Here is a 17,895-nt window from a genome sequence, read left to right on the forward strand (position 1 = left end):
CAGACGCTTTTATCCAAAGCGACTTACATTACATTACCACCCAGTAAGTTACAGAGGGGGGAGCAATTGAGGGTTCGGTGCCTTGCTCAGGGGCACCTCGGCAGGGACTCGAACCAGCAACCCTCCGGTTTCCAAGCGGAAGCTCTACCACTGAGCCACTGCCTCCCTTCATGTGTCCAGTTAGTCCAACAAGCCACCTGTCTACCATCTCTGCCATAGTTACTGCTCTTCCATCCCTCCAAAGTGACTCCCCAGTAAAGCTTCAAAAATGTGCCATCTGCCACTGCCTCATTTAGCTCCAATTTCTGCAAACTGTCAAAGCTATGTGAAAATTAAGCCCAGTGTTTCAACCAAGAAGATCATACTGCAGATAAAGATGATTGCATATATCTGCACCCTTTTATTTCACTGTAGGTGTGATATTTTACATAAGTGCTAAGTGAGCAAACTGTGATTCCTCCCAATTTATCTTCATTTAATATCATTTAGTGGTAACTCTTAACCCTGCATAACTTAAAAACTGCCACAATTTAGGAAATCACTTACCTCGTGCAAAATGAGCGCCTGAGTCATGTTTTAGTCTGTCCACTGTCAGCTTTCGTTGTAAAATGTTAAAGGTTCAAGATTAGTTAATACACTTGATTGAATACTTTGTTCAATAGTTTCAGTTTACCAGTAAAAAGAACCCATCATCACCGTAGTTGCACCTTCACAAATAGTGTAATCTGTCTGGAGTTGGAGAAAGTAATATGGCCACATATCTCAGGAGGTTTCAAAATACTGTTCCTCTGAAATCCCAGAATTGGACTGATTTCATGGCACGTCACCCCAGATATGCCAATGGAGCGTGAAATTGAGTCAGTCAATGTGGAAAAAAGAAAAAATTGTATTATTTTTTCTTTCCATTTCTCTGCAGAAGAGCAAAGTTTTTTTTGTGTGCTCATATTTTAGTTTGGCCATTCATTTCCAAAGCTACCAAGTGAAAGAAACCTGCACATCCTAGACAAACAGCCATTCCACTCATAAGAAAATGAATGACATTTTATAGCCAATCAGAGTGCACAAGGGAGCAACAAATGTCATTAGTCATGAAGCATGGAACAAATGATGTCTCCAGTGATAAATAAATAGTGATTATGTGAAACGTTTTGCTATGCAACAGTTAGTGGCCACAGTTGCACGGTGGTATTGTTTAATATGATCTATGATAAACTAGTTGTCATAATTTCCCCCCTCCCTGTAAAAGTATTACAAAGCTGTATGACAGTGCTCATATAACACCAGTGGGTTTTATTCTCATGTTGTCTTTACAAGCCTCCCTTCCACTTTTCACTCCCTCCCATTGTGATGCATTACACTTCCCCCTTCACATTTTCAGCCCAGTACAATCCCATGAGCCCCATTCCTCAGTGTGAGTATTATAGTCCCAGTCGTTGGTATAAATACTTTTTTCTGCACCACCAAAGCTGTGTTATCCAGCTTATTTTAGTGGTAGTAATATCCTCGAATTGTTGTAAGATGTCAAACACCGGTTTGAGTGGCGGCGTACTGACTTTGTTCTGGGTCTGTCATGTAGGTTAAACAACAAGGTTAGCAAAAACAGAGATGCTTTTGGTGGGTTGGTAAAAGTGGGCAAATTTTGTTTAAAACTGTGACACATTGCAATTGTTTTAACAGCTTTTCATCAAATGACATCTCATTATATTAACCCTGCTACTACTCTTGAAATGTCTCAATTAAAGTTCAGGTCCTCTTTATGGAGCGTTTCTTGAAAACACTTCTAAAAACTCACCACCTAATACAAAGAATCAAGTAGGAAATGGCTTGGACTGCTCATTGTTATGTCTTTAGAATGCTTTATTCAATAAAAAATACTTAACACAAAAAACATCAAATTACACTAAAGCACAGACTGAGATACAAGACAGCTCTATTTGCGCAATAACCAGTATAAGGAAAATGCCAGTATTTCTCCTTTTTGGCTGCTGTTGCTCTTGTCTATTTAGAAATAACAATAAAAAGTGACAGTAAAATGGAAATGTTCCAAAATTATGTCCCCTGAAAATGATGGATAGACGTACAGACATCAGATTTCACCAGGAATCTAACCTCCTCAGAGCTGACTTGCCACTTAAGCATGTGGGTGGGCTAACAGCTGGCAGGAAAGACTCCTTCCAGCAAGAAACACTTCATCTACCTGCATCTGTGAAACTGCAGGCCAGGCCCTTGTCTACATTATCAAGATGATTGAGCCTGAACAGAAAAAGCAAAACAAAACCTACTTCTTTTTGATTAATCAAGGACATGTCGAACCTATGTTTTAATTATATACTTAGCCATTAGAGGGTACATGTACTAAGGTATGTTACAATAAGACGTCATGTACAATATGTTCTTGTAATGTGAGGTGTTCTACTTGCACACGTGCACTACACCTTGAAGAATGGTACTTCAGGATGTCCGTCCCTCAGCCTCATTGAAAACCGATGGCATTGGTACATCAGAAGCTGAAAAGGTGGCTACAAGCAGACGAACAAAAACATTGGTGAGAGAATTGAAACATTTGACAATCTTCTTTCGGTGTATTTTGAAGGAGAAGAGGATGAAGTCTGAGTGATTATTTTTCAAGGCTTGAGATAGTGACATAATTACCAAGATAATCAAGACAGCAGGTACACATTAGGAAGATATTGGGTGACACAAATTTAAAGGCATGACAAAATAACTTGAGTATATAGTGGGTTGGTACAGACGTACTGTGTGTTTATGGTTGGCGCCGGCCTTAGTGGACTTGTTTTGCACAGCAGCGAGCTATCTCACCCTGTGACAATATAGCAATATTCATATAGCAACGTTTGTGTTATAGAACGGGATGTAGACAAAACAAAGGAGGAATGTCTACAAAGCAGTGAGAGAAAGAGAAAGGGTTTGTTTCAGGAGTACTTCAGTCCTTGTCATACCCTTGTTTCTCTGACAAATGTAAAAAGGACCAGATCCGGACAGTCTCTGAGATATCAATGCAATTTCTCAACATCTATCAGCTAGAATGCCACAATCAATCATGTCAAGGGCTGCAATTAGGTCAAGCAGCACTGATGCAGAGCACTCCAAATAATCTGAATTCATCAGGGTCGACCTTGAGATGGACGCTTTCTGTTCTATTACGGGTAAGACTGTCACCGCCCCCCCCCCCAACCCCATTTTTGTTGCCTTCCTGCTTCTTCTTGTAAATTGCTTAATAACGTATTTACCAAAATATTACAATGAAACAATTATAGGTCTCCTACTGTTAAGAATTGATTGAACGGGGCTGTGTTTTGTTCACAGGAGGCTAAAAAAGGAGAAAAAGAGAGCTATAAATAATGGAAATCCAGGGGGCTACAGCCTCGACAACACAAAACAGAAGACAACCATTTGTATATAAACCTTTTTCAGTTTACAGGTGAAAGGAAAACAGCAGCTGAAGGAACAGTTTTTACCTGCCAATCAGAGGTATTGAAATATAATCTGCAATTATGTTTCTAAGCAATACTACCTTCTGTTTTGAGCTCTTACATTTTTTTGGTAGCTGTCAATTGAAGTCTTTCTGCAAATGAGATTTTGTGATTCTCTTTGTCCTCTTTTGTCTTTTATCATTTATTCAGAATATTTAAGTGTAGTTGTGCAGTGAAAAGCATTTTTATTCTGAGGAACCTCCCAACCCACCAAGAAGTTCAACCGAAATGAAATACAAAACTCAGATAGTTTATAAATATAAACTATTAAAATGAAATCATTTAATCCCTGGCACAGGAAGCTGATATCATTACACAGGTGGAAATGACTCTGTGCATACAGGCAAACATAATTTGTATGAAACGGGTCCTATTATGTATCACTATCATCTTGAATCTTGAATCTTGAATCACAAAGTGAGCATAGTTGTGCAACAGCTGTGATTTTCTTTCTCTTTGAGACGCTGGAAAGGTTTCAAAGCTGGACCATAAATTAGCACTTTACATTATGCTTCTTATATAGCTTCAACAATTGTAACAATCAATTCAAGAAATTGTTTTTATATCATGGCTGCAGAATAATTAGTTGCAACTGCTCTTTCCCTTAGTATATTAACCTCAGACTAGAATATTAATATGGAGAAATATTTCTCCTTACAAAATATCACTGCTGGCAAATTCTGAGACTAATTATATTAAAGCATTTCATCATTTACTATCCTGGATCCAGAGTTCCATTATATAAACACAGTACATTACCAGCAAGCGTATTTTATCTTTGCTTTGTGTGTGCATAAACACTCCATAGGTAATCTCCAAATGAAAACAATGTTTATCGGGAGTCAAGGAGGATACTTTTCCTTAATCTTAATGAACATTAAAGCTCATTCAGTTTAAAAGAGAGATCATTTTTATCCACAAGTGCAATGCAAAAAAAATCTAAATTTGTAGATCTGTTCTGCAAAAGTGCAATCTGTTCAGCCTGAGAGTCCAACACCTCGCTGTAATTGAATCAAATAGGTTTGTTTCCTTTCCCAAAATCCCCTTTAACCTGTTTGCACAATGTCATGTACAATATCTGCTTCAATAAAAACAAATTGCAAAAAAAAAAGAAAAAGGTTTGTTTCATTTCTATATACTCTGTGGAACTGTAAATTTAGAGAGAAATCTTTAAAAGCCTCTTTCCTGTTTGTTGGCACAATACTAAAAGGGATTCATGAGGCTGATTCATGACAAACATGTCATGACACCGTTTCACCTATTTTGTCAAATGTGCAACAAAACAAATGTTTGGTAATGTATTTGATTGGTGTTAGGGGGTGTATGGTGTGGCAGTTTAGCACACAAAAGCGTTGTGATACCGACTAAGCCTGATTGCAGGGTTTCGATTTGGTCAAGCCAGCTTATGCAAACAATGGCGAGCTCAGTTGAGATTCCTTCCTAGTACAGACTCCTGATCCCCCATCCTGCTCTCTGGGTTATATTTTCATGGTATCTGTCTTTCATTCTTTGTTTCCTGTTGTATTTTGTTCTACTCTCCTCACCTCGCGTTTCTGAGACTTCACTTCCTGCGCCTGTGTGATTGTCTTCCCTGATTAGTTTCACCTGTCCCTCATTAGTTTCTCCAGTGTATACCTGCCTGTTTGCCTTTGTCCTCTGCCATATCGTAATTGTTTGATTCCTCGACGTGTTCCCTGTAACCTTGTTGGATTACTAAGATGTTTCCTGTGTTCCTCGTTTGTTCCTTGAGCTGATTCACGACTGCCAGCTAAGTTATTCCTCATGCTCGTTTTGTGTGTTTTGCTCTTTTTTGTGGTTTTCCCTTTCTCTCGTTGTTACACCATGTGGGTTACTTTTTGCCCTGCTTGGCTTTGATTTTAGTTTGCTTTATTTTGGAGTTCTTAACGTGTCTTGCCTTGAGGCTACATGTGCCTTTTTGTGTTGCCCCCTTTCTCTCTTTTGAGTTTGACTGCTCTTGAACCTTATTTTTGTATTTGCCTGCATTTGAGTCCTCACCCTTTCACGCCCCACTTTGCTTCCTTTGTTAGCAGCCTGACACCCAGTGCTTTTTGCTGCATCTTTTGTTTGTTTTCAATTTCAGAATGTTTACTAGACAGTGGAGTTTCTAACCACTAGTTTTGCTGTAGAGCAATGTTTTAATGAAGAGGTCCTCGCATTGTGTGTGGCTTTCCCACCATACATATATATGTGTGTGTGTGTGTATATATATATATATATATATATATATATATATATATATATATATATACTACTAAAATAGTGTGCAGCAAAATTAAATCAGCGACTAAACCAAGGCTGGTTTAAAATGTAGTTTGTAGTGATTAATACTCTCTCTCATGAATATTCAAATCACAAAACATTAATGTGTTACATATCTAATTGTTCTTCATGGCTGGTAATCACAATTGTCTCATCACTGCATCTCTTTTTGATCATATCTTTCCCTTCCAACTTCATATCCAATTCAATGTGTAGAATTTTCATTCATTCTTTCAGATAATTCATTTTATGCTCATGGAATTCTCTGGCTACCTTTTCATGCACGGTTGTCTTTTGTTCTCTGCTGAAAGGTGGTGGCAGCATCTTCTGTCAGGGATGCTATAGTGCAGAAGATGTGGAGAGTACACACTGATCATGCATTGGCTCATTCATCCTGTTCAGACTTATTTCCTCTGAAAAAGAACTCTGTTTGTGCACAAATCGACTCGTATGGTCCTTTAGAAAGAAAGAATTAAGATTGACAGACACAGTGGAATATATTTACCAAAGGAAGTAACCAATTAACTTTCAATGGTATATTTACCATTGTGCTCAGTTCTTCCTCGGAACTGTCCACATGGTCATTGTCTGGTACCATCCAGAAGCTGCTGGTGCTCTATTATTCCAGGCAGGAAGTCACTCAGTTATCAGTCTTGTCTTTTTTTGTTGGTCCACTCCCAGTAGTATTAAATCCCTCTTCTGATCTCTGCATTCTCTCTTTAGAGCCACTTTAAGGTTCTTCTTGCGGAGTCTTTAAAGGCAAATAACATTCATTATAAGTGAAAATATTGATGATAATGAAGATATCTCACCTGAAGCTGTTGTGCTGCTCTCGTGGTTCCATTTGCATTGAATTCACTACAAATTGCAGCCCAGCCCCTCTTTGTTTTGCTCAGTTGCAGTAGTTTGGTTTCTACTCTGGCACAATTTGTTTTGGTGGCATTTTTTCATACTCACTTATATTGCCTCTCACATTGTTTTGTCAAGATTGTCACCATTAATGGTGTTTTCTGTTCCATTCCCGGTTTTTATGTGGGCCATTTGTGAGAAAAGAAATTGCTAAATTTGCCGCAAAATTAAGGCAAATGCTGCAGCAACATTAGTGACTTAGATCCTAGGGGGGACTGCTTAAAAGAAAGAAAAGAGGAAGACAACTAGGGGATGCAAACCAAAGCACTGGTTGTTGTAAAACCTGGGCGGTTTTGGTGAGAAGCACTGAAAGTGAAAATATTTACGTACTCGAAAGCTCCACAGGGTGCTTTTAATTAGCTTGGTGCTGAGTAAATCGCCAGAGACTGATATCTCCCTATCATGTTCTTCCCTGTGAAAGAAAGAATTGTTTCTGTGGTGCCAGAAAATGGGGCATAGAAGGACACAGCACAGTGGTGATGGAATCTCCACTGGGGCAAATACAACAACATGTTGCACACCTGCAGTGCAACCACGTAACTCTGCAACACCAGGCGCTGCATAAAATTGGACGCGCTTCCTTCTGCCATCTCTCATAGAGCAACTTCTGTGATCTTTCTATTTTTCTGTACAAAAGATGAGCGCAAAGGATCACTCAGAAGCCGTATGGGACACATCGTGCTGTGAGGTATCTCTGATGATGTCTGTCTGCTGTACTTGAGATGAATAAACAGGTCATTTTTTCTTTCTGTCCGATCTCAATTGAGTTCTTCTGAGCCAATTTAAGGCCTAGATTTTTGTTATTGCCAATCCACTGCTTTCCCAAATCTACCTCCTTTATATTTGATCCAGCTAATTATGATATGGAGAATACAGAGAGAATGTGGATTTGTCTTACTATGATGGGCAACACCTCTGAACGGGGCCTCCTTCACAGTTGGCCCTACTCCAGTTCTAGTTTGTGAAAACATCCATTCATTCTCAAGGCTTCATTTTCATGTCCTGTCCTGAAATAGGAATGCTATTTCCAAAGGATCATGCAGGATGCCTACCACCCTCAGGATGTCAGCTTCCGCTTCTGTATGAGCAAGTAATCACATTCACAGAAACAATATCAGTGGTGGTCACCTCAGCTCAGGTTTGGCAGCTCATTCACACATTTTCATCATTGGTTAAGGTTGTTTTCAGTCTACAGTATATCCAACATATGGATATTTATTGGAGGACATACAGAAGGAAAAATGACAAGAATTGTGGTTGCTAGGGCCTGTTGCAGTGCTGGTGAGCAGCACAGCATCTTGACATGTTAATACTGTGGTACTAACACATCATATCCCTGCTCTCCATGGTGACCCTTGGAAAAGATGCCCACAGATGGCAACACCAGACAGTTTTACACATTCTGGTTGAGGGAGGAAAAAAGGTAAAGGAAAAAATATCTACATTTCATCGCTGCGTCATTTGGCAACAGGATGATGATTAAAATAATAAATGTTTTATGGGGCATGGCCATTTTAGTTCAGGGGTGTTGATTATTGGCAAAACAACACACAAATATCTTTATTAGCATCTGCCGGGGCTACGATGGTTACCTATGACTCATTTAGCAATGACAGGCAGGGTTCATTGATAAATGTAAGACTTTATTAACATAATGTATTGATTAAAATTCACTTGATGAGCAACAGACTGCTATCCTTAATTCTGCTTAATTCTCTATGCTTAGCAGCAGCCATTCCAGATTGCTCTGAAATGTACCCGTACACAACTAAGTAAATACCATAATAGTGGTTGTCAAGGGCACAAAAGCATTTAAGACAGAAGCACACATGCGTCTGCCCCTTAAGGCCCCAAATATACTCAAAAGGATCTAAGACAAAATAAGAGAACAGTCCAGCAGAAAGATCTCTCTGTCTTTTCTATTTCTAAAGACAGGACCCTTCCCCTGGTTCAAATTGCCTCAAATATCACAATGGTTGTTATCATTGAGAGGTCAGCAGGCCAAGGTAAAACTAATGAAGTGCATTATAATCATCAAAGACAGTTCCAATCAAAGAAAAAGTCAAAATATCACATACATATTCCCCCCCGTCATAGCATAGCATTAAGCAGATTCAAGTGTGCATCTATCACTATATCACCTGAGAACGTGGTTCCTTCTCCTCTCCTCTTTTCATGATAGATTGCCATACAATGGTGGTTGAGACTTCTTGTAACCGCTGTGTTGACATCACATAATCATTACACATTGATTACCAGGATTTGCCATAATGAAGTAATTTCTCTCTATCCCTTGTGTCTCTGTGTGTGTGTGTATATTGATTTTTATCAAAAATGAATGGGAGCCCTTTGTACATTACGTAAGCATCTCTGCTTGTATGTTGTGTTTATTGATTGAAGTGGTGTGCCACATTTATTTGCTTTAAGTTTTCTGTATGAGCAAAACAATGGAAGAGTGATTGGAGGTGCAAAACAGGCTAGACAGTTACAATTGAGATTGTACATTATATTGAGTTAACATGTGACAGTAGATGTGACAGCATATGTCAGCTGATATGCTTTAAAATAGATGCTTAAAGCTTTACTGAAGACAATCCTGCTCGTTGGGAAAACATTGACGTTTAGATAACTAGATGGTACTGCAAAATGCGTACATCTATCAGACCCAACAGTCCTCTGATTCCTGATTGTTTTACTATCATGAACTTGGAAAGCAATGTATCAAGTTATTCTTCTTGTCAGTATTGCAGAAATCTTTATCTGAAACTGTTGGAAATATAAAATATGAATATAAAAACTCTTTGTACTGCTGAACCAACATCATAGCTGCCCATTGGTGTTGGTGAGACCATTCATTCTACTTCTGTCTGAGCATATACTAAATGACAACTTTCCACATCTGGATCAGTATCAGAATCTAGATCAGCATCTTGATTTTGGCATTTCCCTGTGAGAGATGGGAGAGGGAAGCATATCCAATTTTATGCAGCACCTGGTGTTGTGGTTGCACTGCAGGTGTGCGACATGTTGTATTTGCCCCGGTAGAGATTCCATCACCACTGTGCTGTGTCCCTCCATCGCACATCCTAAGATATTTTTTCATTAATTTTGGTGTCTGACGGTTCAGAAATGTTGACAAATACAATGCTGAAGAAAGGGAAAAAGTTACAGGATTCGTATCCCCATATGGATCGGCCTCAAATTCCATCCCACCTTCCTTGGCCCTAGTCCCACCAATCTGCAGAATTTAAATGAAATCTGTTATTTTTACTGATAACCTGCTAACCTCAGACAGGAAAACAAATAATCACCGGTGAAAACCTCAATCACTGCCTAACAATGTGGAATTAAACAAGATTCCTTTCCCAGAAATAACCGGAATGATAAATACAGTTCCCTCGTTTCCCCTTTGACATTCTGTCCCATGTCCTGAAACCAGAATGGAAGCTGTGTTTCCTTTTGTCTGGATCTTTTCTTTGGAAGAGTAGAAATGTTTGCCACATACTTTCTGTTCAAATGCTTTGCAGCAGAGTGGCCTTTGGGTCACCCTGGACATGAATTATTTGAAATGAAACATGTCCTTTCTATTCAGCTGTCAGGAAATGCTAGTTGAAGTCTGGCCCTGATAATTCCTGTAGCAGATGCTACCTGTGTCTACAGTATAGAGTTTTTGAAAAACAATCAGAAGTTTCTTTCTGCAATCATGGATGAATATCAGATTTAAAATGTACAGGTCACTGAGCAGGTAATGGGTGTAAAATGAGCTGTACCACAACTTTAATCCTAAGGGTTTGTAATTACTACTTTTTATGTCTTACTGTTTAATTTTTATTCCATTGCAAAACATAATATAGATGATCTGTCTTACGCAATACAAGAGAAAAGGCAAACCACAATGCATAGCAGGTCCGTATTATCTAAAATCCAATGTAACTGGTACTCATCAGTGTTGGACCTTTAGGTAAAAAGCAGATTTTTCGATAGCCTTATCCGATGAGCAGAGCTCTTATCTGTGCGACTCTATTGATTTCTGTGTTATATCTGCAGTGTGTATGGAATGACACTCCAGCAGTAGAAGTAGGTGCTTGTATCTACAGTAGCTCGGTGTCATCTATGAAGCACTGATGGTTATCGGTCTCCAGCTTTCCATCTCATGCTTTTGTTGCGTAGTTCGCCTCACTTCACTGTGCAGGCAGACAGGTACTCCACCAGCTGTACTGTAGGAATGTGTTAACCGTGAGACAGTGAGGGCCAAATGTACTGAGGCTTTTGTGTTGGTTTGGGGCCAGATTTGACACATTCTGCTAAATAAAACATGCGTGTTACGTCTCAAACAGGTGCACGGGCCTGGAAGGGCAGTTTGTGTGTCAGCTCCTTGAGTCATCACAAGGTGCGCTTCTCTCCTGTTTGTAAATGAATTTCAGGGAGGATCGCTTAAATAATGGCCGGAGATGCTCAGCCTCGCTCAAATTAGCGAAGGTGTATTAAAGCTGCTGGTGTATCACAGTCCGTCACTGGCGCTGAAGGCACTGTCACAGCGCACAAATGAATCCTACTTTTGTGACATTTCCCAATGTTTTTGTGTTGTATTATACCCACAAACTTCTTGTCCCCCTTTCCGTCAGTAAAAGCATTTATAGAAATTGAAAACACACATATTCCATGAATGTGCAAGTAGTCTGTGATGCTAGGCGCAGAATTACAAATGTTGTGGCAAAGTATCCCGGCTCTGTCCCTGCTGAAAGTTTCATCTTTAGGAACAGCAACATCCACCGGATCATAAGAATATGCTTTTCGAAAGATTTCCTCAGCTGCTGCATGGATTTTTATAAGTAATAGACGCTCAAAATTGTTTTAAGCAGGTGAAGTCAAATTGTGTCCCTGTAAAATGTTCATCTTATCTTTATTGAGTAGTATTTCAATTTCAGTATATCTGAGTTTAGATGTCTACCAGTTTTGAGAAGTAAGGATGGTGAGGCATGTTAACATCTTATCCTAGACCAGGCATTGCTTTCATGTGCCATTTTAAAAATCCTACTACAGTGAGTGGACCACCAAAAGAGAGCTGCTGCCTTGAAGCCAAACTTTCACCCTTCTGCCTTTGGTCTTCCTGTCATGTAAGTGGTACCATGAGATTTACAAAAAAAGCATTTCGTTTTTCCAGAGGGCATTTGTTGTGTGCTTGGAGCACACTGCGGACACACACACACATGCACGCACACACGCGCAAACACGCGCACGGACATGTACATAGTCTCACCTCCCTCCCTCAAATCCCTTGACCAATGTTTTGCCAGCCAAAAGATTAGCTTTGCTCTATTGGAACTTATTCTTGCTGTCATCACATCAAAATAACATCATCTACTGAGGAATCCCTTGCGAACTTACCTTATTCAGGTTTCAATCTGCTGTCTATTTTCTTTCTGTGGAGGACTGCTTTCAGCTCGACCCAGGCAATTTAAAACGGACCAACAATGACGATTAATACACCAAGTCAATCTGGCACTTGAAATGTGAAAGAAGATTAGATTTTCCATGGTCACTTTCATCTTCCGGCGCTGTTTATATGATATCATATAACCATCATATGGTATGTGGCCAAACCTACCAGGTGGGCCCAACCTCACCTGCTGAAGTTCATAAATGGCAGACATCTCATAAATAGAGGATGTTATTCGCTGTGTCTTGGTGCTTGGTTGGAGTGACAGAGTAACACAGGTTACTCTACCTCAATGCTAATACCAAACCAAGATGTTACCCCACCTTTATTTATCTGTACATTCATTGCCTCTGGATCCCAGATGCTGCATAGGGAAGTTGGAAAACTCACAGAGCAGACAGTGATTAGACAGAGGAATGTATAACCAGGTTCTTCCATGTAAATGTGTCCTACCATCGAAGAAAAGACTCAAGGCTGAGCTAGAAGTGTACACATGAATGTACACAAAAAGAACTGCTGTGCTATAAAGTCAAACAAGTTTGATGCCCTGTTTAAATGACTTAACTTATGTGACTTATGTGCTCATGCTTGATAAAGAAAGTGTCCATCTCATTCTGAATTGCAGATGACATATTCATTCTGCGTGTCTTAATCTTATAAGCATATTACAGAGAATATGCCCGAAGCAATTACGCGTGATGGGAAAAGGATGTCTGTGTTGTGTCTTGTTACATTACGAATCTAATTCTTCACACAAATCATTTACATGTGACCTTACAGTGACTTGCATGTCTCTATTAGGTGTTGCAATCCAAGATTTGCTGTCACTTTATTCCAAATCATCTTCCTAAACCCATTACATCTTCCACATCACAGACAGAAGTTTGGAAAAGTTTGTTTGTAGGTGTCACCGAAGACACAGGGTGCTTGTGAGGAGAGAGGAGCGAGACAAAAGAGTAGAATATTGATACTGATGCTGCAGGAAATGGATAGACCGGGGAAGAAAAGGGAGCATTGTAATAGCGGCTTCTATTGACCAAGCTTGACAAATGCATCAGAATAATTGCAAACGAGATTGTTAACTGATGTGTGTTTACTGTTCTGTGGGTTCACTTTGCATTGTGAGTTATCCAAGTGTGAATACCAAAGTGCAACATTTTGAATACAAAGATGATCATCAGACATCACGTCTTTTTTTTAGTGGTTGCTTCACAGAAATAAAAAAGAGTCAGCGTTCCAATGAAATTGAACAGAATAAGACATATGGAGTGGGACATATTGTTTTGTTCAACCTTTCTCTTAAATCAATCAGTGGGCCCAATGCCAAAGCTTGCTAAACTTGAAGGCCAGTACCTGAGTGTTGATTTGGCCACATCAAGTCACCATCGAGTAACAGAGGCTCCAGGAATTGGAATCCTCGACAATCAGTCTTTTTCTGTGCACAGTACATCACATCATACATCACACATCCCCACAGGGAGCCTATGGGAGGATTTGATAAGCTGGAGGGCTCGCCCACCCTCAAAAAGGAAGTGGGTTCCTCGGGGGAAAATAATGTTTTCAGTTTCAGATTTGTCAGTTTCATTGTCTAATATTTATGTACCTCAATAACCTTACAGGCAATTTAAAGGGTACGTTTTTCACAGGTCATGTCATAGCTACCTTTTAAATCTATATAAACCCGGATGTGTGGAGAACAGTTTATTCTATTCTTTACATGAGCGACAAGGCAAATGTTAAAAGTGGATCAAGCTGACAAAGGCTTCTGCCCCTCTTTTCTTGCCTGAACACTGTGAAGATACCTGATATTTTCTATTATTGACCAAGCTTGACTAAAACCCTTCAGGGATTCAGTGTGGATCAGCCTTTGTCACAGTGGTAAAATGTGGGATTGGATTAGAGACATAAAATGATGAGGGAAGAAGCAGAGGTGGATGGGAAGGAAACTTTTCCGCTCAATTTAAGAGAAACACTTTTGCGGGAAAACTTTAAGAAGACAATTATAGCATGGAGTGTTGAATTGTTTATCAGAAAGACTTTGATTTTGAAAGCAGCGAAGCAGATCAAAACAATTATTTCCTCAGTCACGCCACACTTGACATGACAATGTAGAAAGCCATAATCATTTCACTCCTTAGCCACCATAATTAATAATAGTCCCTCTAAAACACACGCTTAGGAGTGCTCTGCCCCACTGGGGACAGGCATATGTAATTATTCTTCTTAATTAGTGGTCTGAAAGTGTATCTGATTAAGTTGTAAGACGTGCCTTTGACTAATTGAATTTGGACTGCAGTCTGCGGTAGTTTGAGTGCATCAGGTTATTGACTGAGCACATAAGATCTACATAGCAACGCCTGCTGTGCAACAAAAGATAAAACATTCAAGCCATTAGCTCTTACCTGTGTGATATAAAGTAGGCAATCAGAAGGAAGACCATGCCTGACACACCAGCTCAAATTCTTTGTTTTTCCTCATTATATCCACAGATCCATGTGTCAATATGCTGCAGTTTCAGAGTCCTGTTACGAAGATATCCCATAATTGAAATCCTAATTCGAAATGAATTTGTAATCCTGGGATACTGAACATATCCAAATTCTTTATAATGCATTTATTTATTTAGATACATGAATTAATTAATTGCATAAACAAATAAATGTCGATCTCATCTGAGTCCTGGTCATTTTGGAACATGGAGCAGGAAAATGAATCATACATATGTATGAACACAGCAGCAAATAAGACAACATAGCTAAGCATAGGTGATCATTTTGCCCATTATGCTGAGGAAAGGGATGTGTTGTCTCCCTTTTTCAGTTTCAAATGGTGCTTATTTGTTCATTTTCTATGAGAAAGAATGTCTTGTTACAGGCTTGAATGGTGCTCCTAAATCTTAAAAGTATTTAGTCATAAGCAATTTGCTGAGAAGATCACCAGAACAATTTTCTATAATGTCAGCTACAGGAAAGAAAACAACCTTTTCCCCATATTCCCTATAAGATAGCAGGATAGCAGTTTTTCCTGTCCAAACCGTCCAATCATTGAGTTACCTGTCAATCCATGTGACCTGTGTTTACTGCTTTTGTTTGTAATGAGACGGAAGGACCCAAAAATGGATGTAAACTTTAATCTGAGATGACACTTGAGGCTGAAAATGCCCAAAACCTGGAATTGATTTAACAAGCGTAGGTTGCTGCCTGATGTGTCGCTGGCCCCACAGGTTGGATGCTCACAAGGGGGCAAGACCAAAAACCAGCAGATCACCAGAGATCTTCAACAAGAACTAAATTAGGAGCTACCTTGCTCTGAACAATTTGGATTATGAACTATGTGATTCCTCCATTGAGGTCCTTGTTGAAATTTTAACTCTTTAACTTTTATATTATAAAGATCCTATAGTTCCTTAATTAAAATGGTTGCTGGCTCCTTGGTTCAAAACAAAGGAAGTTCATTTGTTGCAGAGAGACCTCTCTCTGTGATGTTTTTGTGTAACCTTTCAAAAGTCGTACATGGGAGATGGTAAGATTCGATGCATTATTGCGGCTACGCATATAAATACAGCACAGTATTATAGTATGAATCATTATACTCGCTCAGGATCTCTGTACACAAAGGATTCTTTCCCACACACATAATCCCCACCAGTTGCGGTAGCATGCTAACTAACGCTTCTACTATCACCAAGTCACAGCTGGATTTGTACCAATTAACTCTACTTAATAGGCAAACATCGCGAAAATTGATATTCACATTACTCATACAGCATACATTACATACTCATTTTAAATCACTAATTTGTTACACAGAAGTTATTTATGTGGCTGGCAATATAGCTCCATGCGACCTCCTTTGATCCCCCCTCTAGTCTCACACACCTTAAGTCCCATCCCATCTACAATTTCAAAAGGTCAGCGTGGTGCCCATGCAGACATTTCCATTAGCCAATACAAAATGACTGACAAAACGGGAGCATGCCTATGTTCCCTCAGCACTATGTTCCCACAGCCCTATGTTCCCTCAGCCCAATGGTCCCACAGCCCTATGTTTCCTCATTTCTAAGATTTTTTTCAAAATTAGGCCCTATGTTCCCTCAGCCCTATGTTCCCTCATTTCTAAGATTGTTTTCAAAATTAGGCCCTATGTTCCCTCATTTCTAAGATTGTTTTCAAAATTAGGCCCTATGTTGTATGTATGAGGGAACATAGGGCCTAATTTTGAAAACAATCTTAGAAATGACGGAACATAGGGCTGAGGGAACATAGGGCCTAATTTTTTAAAAAAATCTTAGAAATGAGGGAACATAGGGCTGAGGGAACATAGGGCCTAATTTTGAAAAAAATCTTAGAAATGAGGGAACATAGGGCTGTGGGACCATTGGGCTGGGGGAACATAGGGCTGACCCCGACAAAACCAATCATAACAACTATGGTAAGAATTCACAGCATACCAAACGTATGAAGACAGAATGTTGCTATAACAGTCTCATATAGAAGTCACTCATAGATTTTGACGATAACACCAATATAAACGTTAACGCATTCATTAACAGAATGATATCAGTCAGTCAGTGCAAGATCGTGCAGGGCTCTATAGTTGGTACAAGTGTGGGGCCAAAACTGGACATGTGGAGTTATGTGGTGTGATCGCTGGAGAGGAAGGCCCAGCCCGACCTGGGAGTATGATCACAGAACAGAGTTGAAGAGGTAGACGGATATGAGTGAGTGTCCGCCTGCATGAAAGTGAGCCAAGAGATTAATTCCTATCCGAGTGTTAACTAGCTGGTGACTTCAACGCCTCTGAAGCATTATCAGTATGATTTAGTATTTAGCATTATATCAACTATCATTATAGTGGCTTTGGCTGGACTACAGCTGGACCCAAGCTGGTATAACTGCAGCTCATCACAGTCACTATTACCAAGCTGAGTTGTGAAAAAGCACAGAGTAATGCTTACACTATCTCTATTTTACCTGCACACACTATCATACATAATTCTTAATCTAAATCACAGCCATCAATATATAATGCATGCACAAATTAGTTCAACACCTACCAGCTCTCACAGTTGGTTACAAACTGAAACGCACTGCCCATTCAATAAGCCACTGAGGGCAGACGATTTTAAATTTGTGTGGGCAGAGATTACACGTTGGGTCAACATTGTGCAGTGGTCCTGGGAGGCTTGCTGTCCAGTGTGAGAACAGGTTCAATATGAAGGCCAAACAGCACACAGCAGGGACCACTGAGCTGTAGGAGGTGGAGCCCAGGAGCATCAAATGATGCACAGCTACAGTCAAAAAGTTTTTTCTTTGCTGCTGCACATGGTCAACAGTTCATGAATGCATCACTCGAGTGACTTACTACATGAGCAGGCCAATATTAGACACATCAGATTCTATTCCATACTGATAAATACACCACAAAATTCTCTTGACTATATTTGAAATATGTATTATTGTGGTCTGGTAGTGTTAGTGAGGGTTAAAAGATTAATTTATTAACCAATGTGGATTTTGTGTGTCTGTACAATGCAATTGACAAAGTATGGAAGTATAAATGCCATTGATAGAGAGAAGTGTCATGCCACTCAACATTCTTTTTCTCAAGGTGCCTTCATAGAAATAAAACATCCAAGAGTTACTGAGAAACTCAAGTGAAAATGTGATTAGGACAGGAATGGAAACGGGTTGTATTTGTCTTGGTTATGTTTGGATGTACTTGTTGTTCCATTCAACTATTCATCATTACATAATGCCACGGCTTTCTAAA

Source organism: Genypterus blacodes, unplaced genomic scaffold (genome assembly GCF_046128005.1).
Source record: "Genypterus blacodes isolate CSIRO-AG114 ecotype Tasmania unplaced genomic scaffold, CSIRO-AGI_Gbla_v1 ptg000067l_1, whole genome shotgun sequence".
Classification (NCBI taxonomy): domain Eukaryota; kingdom Metazoa; phylum Chordata; class Actinopteri; order Ophidiiformes; family Ophidiidae; genus Genypterus; species Genypterus blacodes.